This window comes from Bos taurus, chromosome 10 (assembly GCF_002263795.3).
Source record: "Bos taurus isolate L1 Dominette 01449 registration number 42190680 breed Hereford chromosome 10, ARS-UCD2.0, whole genome shotgun sequence".
Taxonomy (NCBI): domain Eukaryota; kingdom Metazoa; phylum Chordata; class Mammalia; order Artiodactyla; family Bovidae; genus Bos; species Bos taurus.
Window position 1 is genome coordinate 101,993,488 of NC_037337.1, and position 8,991 is coordinate 102,002,478.

The 8,991-nt window shown below is 43.9% G+C and overlaps 1 long non-coding RNA gene across 1 annotated transcript; it reads left to right on the forward strand.

Moving 5' to 3' along the window:
- The first annotated feature begins 65 nt into the window (after window positions 1–65).
- On the forward strand, window positions 66–7,868 carry LOC132346432 (uncharacterized). Its single transcript, XR_009496268.1, has 2 exons — window positions 66–3,135; window positions 4,630–7,868. It is a non-coding gene; the product is annotated as an uncharacterized lncRNA (long non-coding RNA).
- The last annotated feature ends 1,123 nt before the right edge of the window (window positions 7,869–8,991 follow it).

The window sequence follows — 8,991 nt, forward strand, 5'->3', positions numbered from 1 at the left end:
CTGTTCCACTCTTAGCACCCCATGGACTGCAGCCCACCAGGCTCCTCCGTCCATGGGATTTTCCAGGCAAGAGGACTGGAATGGGGTGCCATCGCCTTCTCCGTACTTAAGTCCTAGTACGTATTAAACCCACTACTTTTGGTGGTCAGAAAACTAGCTTGCTAAATTGTGAGCTCCTCAAGGACAGGACCTGTCATTTATTTTCATATTCTCAGTATTTGGTGAATTTTATTCCCATAAGCTCAATAAAGGTTTATTGAAGGAATAGATGAACAAATAATTAAGACAGAGGTAGAAAGAAAACCTGTATATGAAAGGTTCTTTTGAGTTCCAGGAAATTCAATCAACCAATACTTACTGAGACTCTATTGTATAGAAAGTATAGTTTCTTCTTTCAACACCTTTTTTTTTTTTCCCCATTTGAATTGTCTCTACTTGCTTTTAAATTAAGGAAATATCATCATTATGGGACATTATCTTTTGAAATAACAGAGTTTATCTCCAAGCTTTCCTTTGTATAGTCTATTATGTCCTTTGAAGAATACAGATGTAGAAGAAAATGATTTTTTAAAAAATCTGACTCATTCAAAATTGCTTACTTTCTCCTTTTATTGTTGCTTTTCTGTTCTTTGTAAAGAGATAATGTCCTCTACCCAGCTTTTGATTATTTTTGGCAATTTTTGGAAATAAATGTCCAGGATTGATCAGTTGGAGTAGACATGGCCTAGTCTGTTCTAAGTATTTTAACTATAATTCAACAGAGTCAGAACTCTACAATAGTCTTACTTTTTACCATTTATAAAAAGATGTAACTCTTGGGTCAAGTCCCCTGTGACCTTAGCTCTATTTGTAGCCGCGTCTTCAGGGGTCTCCTAGTTACTAGGGAATTCTGCACAAGTTCCTCACAAGTTTCACAAGCAAAATATTTAGAATCATAAAATTCTAAATCTGGGAGGAACCAAAGTCCATCTGGGTCCCCTTTTCCAATTTTCAGATAAGAAAACTAAGTTCCAAGAAGTACAAGTTCAGGACAGAGTAGCCTTTAGGGTCCTACTAGACTGAGCTTTCCTTTGACCTTTGAAAACATTTTAATCAAAGACTAATCATTTTAGGGGAAGCAGAGGAATGTTATCATCTGCAAGGCCTCCAAGTGATGGAAAATCTCAAGATGACTTTTCTCTGGACTTTGTGATTCCATTTAGGGATTGGCTGTCCTCAATTCTTCTCTGTGCTAGGCCTTATCTATACAGCTTGTTTAAAATCTTTGACCTTCATTTATATTGCTGACACTTTCCTCTTGTTAAGCTTTATCATATTTACTTACAGCTTCTTCAGGCTAGCAGAGGCCCCTTTTTTATTCCTAAAAGAGCTCAGAGAAGCGAATTATTTTTAAATTGAAGTATAGTTGATTTGCAGTGTTGTGCAAAGCTCATTTTTTTTGAGATGAGTAATAAAAGAAAGCAAAGGTAGTTATATAATTATAATTCTTTCATAACCTGAAGTGTTTTTCAGGATATTCGAAATGCTAGTAAAGAATAATCATGGTTATATCTTCATTTTTCACTATGCAACTTATAAGCTGGTTCCTAAAAACTTGGTTCTTTTGTTTACTTGATTAAAACAGGTATAACTGAACTTGTTCAGAGTATGGTGCTTTTTCACAGAAAGAAAAACTTGTTCCATGACTTTAGCAATGCCTAACTCTCTAACCTAGCTGACCACCTTGCAAATGTTACAAGCAACAGAGTTTAGAAAGTAGAAAATGGCTTTGTGAGGGCCTGTGGTATCACCACACAAAACAGGTTGAAACCTCAAAGTACCTCAAAATACAAAGTTCCCACAGGTACAAAGTCCTGAATGGCTTTGATCAGTTTTTTACCCTTCTTTAGGATGTGAAAAAATGCCTCTATTAGAATCACTATGTCAATAGACCATTGAAAGTATGGCTTCTACATTTTGCTGCTGTTTAGTTTTAAGGTCATTTTCTGGTGACTCAGACAGTGAAGAATCTGCCTGCAATGCGGGAGACCTGGGTTCTATCCCTGGGTCAAGAAGATCTGCTGGAGAAGGGAATGGCTACCCACTCCAGTATTCTTGCCTGGAGAATTCCACAGGTAGAGGAGAATTCCATGGATGGAGAATTTGCAGTCCATGGATTCACAAAGAGTAGAACGTGACTGAGTGACTTAACACCTAGGTTTCAAGCTTTGTGTGAAACAGGTGCAACAAGGAAATTTTGTGTCAGAGGAGAGCTAGAGCAGTGAAACGAGAAACTATGAATCAGTTCTCTGAGTCACCAATTTCTTTGGCTGCTCTAGAAGAGGGTGATGACTCAGCAGCATTCCAGTGCTGTGGTGGAGGAAACGAGGCTTCGAGGGCTTGTTGCCCTGGGTACCAGCCCGTTGGGGGCGCTGAAAAATGGGAAGCCTTGGGTCTTCCCACTGCTGGACTGTTGGATTCACTGAAACTGCTTGATTCCCTGACTGGTTCTGAATTGCCTTCTATCTGACCTTTGCCATATTTAGCTGATTGATGCTATAAAATATTATGAACAAACACAGTTTGTATTTGTTTAGGTCTTTATTGTTTACAAACTAATTTGACATTCTTTTCTCCTATGTAACCCTCACATAAGCCCATGGCTGAGTCTGTGTGGTTAACTGGCTAAGGAAATAGTCATTTAACCTGGAAGATAATATTGCACAATATTATCCTTTTCTTGGGAAATAACTGTTTTCTTTGTCAGAACAATAAAAATAACAAAACTTTTCACTGAGAGAAGACAAAATTTCTGTCCCTCGCTTGGGTTTATAGGGGAGAATGTGAGAAGAAAGGCGCCCACAGTATTCCTGGTATAGCTTGAAAACTCTCCTGAAGGCAATCTTCCCAGTGGCCAAACTATCCAGTCATCCTGTGGTGGTGCCTAGAGTTGGTTTATTAGCCAATGACTCAGAGTCTCTACTTAGAATGAATAAAACTCAAAAGCATCTTCACTGGACTTGGATAGAGATAGGCCCAGTTTTTCTGTTCAACAACCTGCCTTTGGCTGAATTTTCTCCACACAGGAAGCTGGGAATGGATCCAGTCTCACGAAAGTGGGGAAAGAACTGCCAAAGAAAGGAAGGCTGAGCCCAGGTACTTGTTCAGGGCTGTGGAGGGTATGGGTTAGAATCAAAGCAGGAACAGTCCAGCCTATTCCTGAGGAAGTATGACCCACTGCACTCTAGGGAGTCTCCTTCCCAGTGGTGGTTCCGGTGGCGAGATTAAAGCAGAGGACTTCCTTTTCCTTTTCTCTGTTTTGGAAAATTCATTTCTCATATCCTCTCTAGCCCAATAGTGAATTGAGCTTAGCACTAATCACATAATCTATTGATATTTATTACCAGATACTGAGCTGAGTTCAGAGTATAAGATGGTAGCTTCTGCTAGTATGAGGAGATAGAGTATATGAAAAGATAATATCAAGTAGAAATGGGTAAAAGGTGTAGGAATTCAGGAGACAGGAAGAATTATTTTGAACTATAGTGTTAGTTGCTCAGTCGTGTCCGACTCTTTGTGACCCCATGGACTGTAGCCCAGCAGGCTCCTCTGTCCATGGGATTCTCTGGGCCAGAAGACTGGAGTGGGTTGCCATTCCTTTCTCCAGGGGATCTTCCTGACCCAGGGATAGAACCCAGGTCTCCCACATGGCAGGCAGATTCCTTCGGTCTGAGCCACCACCGGGGATTGAACCTGCACCCGCTGCGCTGGAAGGTGGCGTCCTCACCGCTGGATCACCAGGCAGCACCACTTAGAGCTACGGTCACGGGGGAGATGTGAAAGACGTGGTGTAAACAGGACATGAAGGACGGGGAGGGTTTAGATAGGTGGTAATGAAATGGACGGGGTTCCCTGGTGGCTCAGCTGGTAAAGAGTCCACCTGCAATGCGGGAGACCAGGGTTTGATCCCTGGGTTGGGAAGATCCCCTGGAGAAGGGAATAGGCCACCCACTCCAGTATTCTGGCCTGGAGAATTCCATGGACAGTCCATGGGGTCGCAAAGAGTCAGACATGACTGAGCGACTTTCACTTCCCAGGTGGCTCAGTGGTAAAGAATCTGCCTGCCATTGAAGGAATTAGACGGGGGAGCCTGGTGGGCTGCTGTCTGTGGGGTCGCACAGAATCGGACACGACTGAAGCGACTTAGCAGCAGCAGCAGCAGCAGGAGACAGGGGTATGATCCCTGGGTTGGGAAGATCCCGTGGAGAAGGAAATGGCAACCTACTCCAGTTTTCTTGCCTGGAAAACCCCATGGACTGAGGAGGCTGCTGGGCTGCGGTCCATAGTGTGGCAAAGAGACATGACTGAGCACGTGCACATGTGCACACACACGCACGCAGGCGCACACATACACACACGCACGCGCGCACACGCGGATCTGGACAGGTATCTGGACACGGAGTGGCATGGAAAAGGCAGTGAGTTGGGAGGATGCAATGTGTATTCAGGGGTCAGAGAGGAAACCAATTTGTCTGAAGCAGAAAATCCATGTTTGTAGGATAACAAAAGTAATGCTGAAAAAGTAGATTAACAATGTGGTGAATGGCTTTGAACGCTAGACACAAGGACTTTACATTTTATCTCCTGCAGGCACTGGGGAGCCTCTGAAAAGTTCTGAGCAGAGAAGAGACAGGATGAAACACAGAGAAGAGACAGTACTGTGTGCTGGATGGGTCAGAAGGGCACAGAGTCGTCAGGGGTGAGCCAAGAATAGCGCATGTGAGACTAAAATGGGGGACCCTCAGGATTCTTGTGGAGAAAGCAATGGCACCCCACCCAGTACTCTTGCCTGGAAAATCCCATGGACAGAGGAGCCTGATAGGCTAAAGTCCATGGGGTCGCTAAGAGTCGGACACAACTGAGCAACTTGACTTTTACTTTTCACTTTCATGCATTGGAGAAGGAAATGGCAACCCACTCCAGTGTTCTTGCCTAGAGAATCCCAGGGATGGGGGAGCCTGGTGGGCTGCCGTCTGTGGGGATGCAGAGAGTCAGACACGACTGAAGCGACTTAGCAGCAGCAGCAGCAGCAGCAGGATTCTTGATCCAGGTAAATATGGGCGTTCCTTCCTTTCTTCTTTTTTAAAGTTCTACAGTGGGGTTCTCAGTCTAGCTTGGTGCAGCCCAATAAGACTTCTGTGATGATGGAAATGTTCCACACTGTTCACCTAGGTAACTGCTAGGTAACCCCGCTAGCCATGTGGGCCTACTGAGTACTTGACGGTGGCTAGTGAAACAAAGGAACTAAACTTAAAGTGTAATTCATTTTGATTTCGATAGCCACATGTTGCTCATGGCTAGTGGATAGCACAGCTCCAGAGGCAGGACAGAGTTATTTGTTATGAGTCAAAACCAAACCACACAGTCACCAGAGTAGATCTTAGTTCTGTTGGCATTGGTGAGGCCCATTCTTTGGTATAATCCACCATCAGCATCAGTTTCTCTGATTTATCATTATCGTCCAGTTTTCTGCATATCAAGACCTCAATGAAAGTACCAATTTGTGCTGACCGCTGGCTCTGCCCTTCAGGCAAACTGAGTCACCCCAATACCTAACATTCCAGCTTACCACTGTGGCCACAGAGCCCTCCACCGACCTGGTTGTTAAGTCATCTGTAAACTGCTAAATGCCTATTGTTGCCTGAACGTCTTAAACCTCCTCTCTAGTGTGTCCCCAATTCTAGCACATATGGTAGAAATGAGATGTTGTTGCTTACTGTTCAGATGTTGATTGAAGTAACTTTGGCGCTTGATTTTTGGATTAATGGGGAGAATGGTGACTCAGGAAATTTCCAAAATTGATATGGCTTAAAGAATACTTTGCTCAGTAGGTCAGAGCAATTAAAAAAAAAAGTTTGAATTCAGTGTAAACAACTAAGGCAAAAGGCGATGACTTCTCCCAGTGGGCGTTTTGGAATCTGAGTGCACATACTTGGTCCCTAAGTCTGTGTAACTGTTGGCTGCCTGTGACTTGAGATCCCAGTCCATTAAGGCACAGGTCCCCGGAGGAGGAAATGGCAACCCACTCCAGTGTTCTTGCCTGAGAATCCCATGGGCAGAGGAGCTACAGGTGGTGGGCCACAGTCCATGGGGCGCACAGAGTCGGACACGACTGAAGCGACTGAGCATGCATGCAAAGCACAGAGCTAATGAGGCCCGAGTCAGGGGTCCAGTCTCATTCCTTGTTGGTTATTTTGCTCTGTTCTCTATCCCTGACCTCAGCTGGCTGTGGTGCACATTCATGGCCTTGGTCGCAAGGGTGGACCAGGTGGAGGGAACAATGTCGATCCATCCCCACAGCTACTAGCAAAGCAAGCACAAGCGCTGTGAATGTCGGGCAAGACGTGCCCTCCACTGTACAAAGGGATTTAAACACAGACAAGAGTGGGCGCATTCAGGGGGATGGTGCTGTTTCTCTTTAGACCATTAATATGCTGAGGACTGCTGCAAGCTGAGACACAGCAGGGCATGCAGTGGTCTGGTTATGATTCGCTTAAAATTCCGGGACACTAAGTAGGGCTTCCCTGAAGGCTCGGCAGGTAAAGAGTCCGCCTGCAATGCAGGAGACACAGGGTCAATCCTGGGTCAGGAAGGTCCCCTGGAGAAGGGAGTGGCAACCCACTCCAGTGTTCTTGCCTGAAAAAAATCCCATGGACAGAGGAGTCTGATGGGCTACAATCCATGGGGTTGCAAAGAGTTGGACACAACTGAGCAACTAAGCATGCATGCATGCAGAATAGACATATGCTAAAATTGGTATGTTTTCTCATGGTGATAAGTCATGGCTTAAAACTCACTTATTTCCTTATGATGGTAACACATTTCAAATTTAAACGTAATGTTAGAATTTTCCCTGTGTTTTTACCTGAGAGTCATTCATAAAAGATAATAGCAAAAAAAGATACTATAATAGCAAAATTTTAAGTGGAAAAATAATGAGGTATTTTGTTGTTGATAGAGATAGTAAAGCTTATATAATAATCCTGTATAACATTTAATGAAATGTGAAACCACACACAAGCAGCAGGAGCCTGTTCTGGCTATTGGAGATGATTAGTGAAGAAGAAAATCCCAAATGGTGGATCATCATCAAATTATATTGGACCATGGGACAGAGAAGGAGGCAGCTGTGGGTGGCAGAGAAGTCAAAGACAAGATTTCTTTCCTGTGAGATAGCTCAGGAGAGATGCTCCAGTTTGGGGCTGGAAATTTCTTAAAGAAAATTCTCTAACTAGATAATCCATCTGTGAAGACACAGCAGCCTATGGTTACAGTGAATGAATTTAGACTTGTGACTTTGTAAAAACCATCTAGCCAAGCATCACCTCTCTCCCCCCATCCCACTGCCCACCCCACCACACACACAGAGTCATTTTCTCAGAGCAGTGTAAGCTACATGAAGGCTACAGGATCTATCTGTGTATCTACCTACCTATCCATCCATCCATTTGTCTCTAGTTTAAAATACCAACTCCTCAGCTTCCCCGGTGGCTCAGTGGTAAAGAATCTGACTGCCAATGCAGGAGACAGGGATTCAACCGCCGATCTGGGAAGATCCCGCGTGCCGCGGAGGATCTAAGCCCGTGCACCACGACTGCTGAGCCTGTGCTCTAGAGCCCGGCAGCCACGACTGCTGAGCCCAGGTGTCACAGCTGCTCAAGTCCGAACGCCCGAAAGCCCACAATCCCCAGCAAGAGAAGCCACCATAGTGAGAAGCCTGTGCCTCACAACTGGAGAGAGGCCCCTACCTGCTGCAGCTCAAGGAAAGCCGGAGCAGTAACAAAGACCCAGCACTGCCATAAATAATAAATGCATTTATAAAAATAAAATACCAACTCCGAGAGATGCATCATGGAATAGGACTGGGATGAGAGAGTTCTCGGTTATCTCTTTCAGTGACAGCATAGAGTCGTCAGCTAAATGATGGTGAGCAAGTCTCCTCACCTGTTTAGACCTCATTTGCAAAATGAGAAATGTCCTCTGGCTAGGAAGCATCATAAAGTAAATGTTTTGCTTTTTCTTATACACTCTGCTCCTGGTGTGGTAGGTACAGCTATTACTACATTCCTATGATCTTATTTTAATTTTAAATCCTTGGGTAAGAAGTATTTCATAAAAAAAAAAAAACACAAATTTTAATCTTGTGTTCCTTCCAAAAAAAAATTAAAAATAAATTATATTAATTTACAAGAGATACAGTGTAATGCTTACATGCTTGGTCCTCTGAAATAGATTTTTTCATTTCAACACTTAAATTAGACAAATCACTTAGTCTCTCAGTGCCTTGGTTTCTATATAAGGATAATGGCGCTGGCCTCACAGCATGGGCAGGAGGATGAAATGATAGTTAGCACAGGGCCTGGCCACAGCCAATGCTCAGTTCAGTCAGTGCAGCCGCTCAGCTCTCTGCGACCCCATGGACCGCAGCCCGCCAGGCCTCTCTGTCCATCACCAACACCTGGACTTCACTCAAACTCATGTCCATAGAGTCGGTGATGCCATCCAACCATCTCATCCTCTGTTGTGCCCTTCTCCTGCTGCCTTCAATCTTTCCCAGCATCAGGGTCTTTTCCAATGAGTCAGTTACTTGCATCAGGTGGCCAAATGCTCAGCAAATGTTATTATTATTATTTTTTTAATTTTCAGTCTCAACTGCTGGCTGCCAGGGAAGCCCATCAAATGCTCTCTTTAAGCTGTTTCCATTTCTCCATTTGTCCTCTTCACCTTCAGCATGTTTGTGGGCACACACATATGACATGCATGACAGTACATATTGTACATGTATATTTTACAGTCATATATATTATAATCTCAGGCACAGGGTTTACAGTTGGAATTTCTAGATTAAATCCAAACCTGTCTTACCCCTGAATATGTACAATGATTACATTTGTATTTTTTCTGTTACACTCAAATGGGTAATCAGGTTAGTGACAGAAGTGATATTAAAAT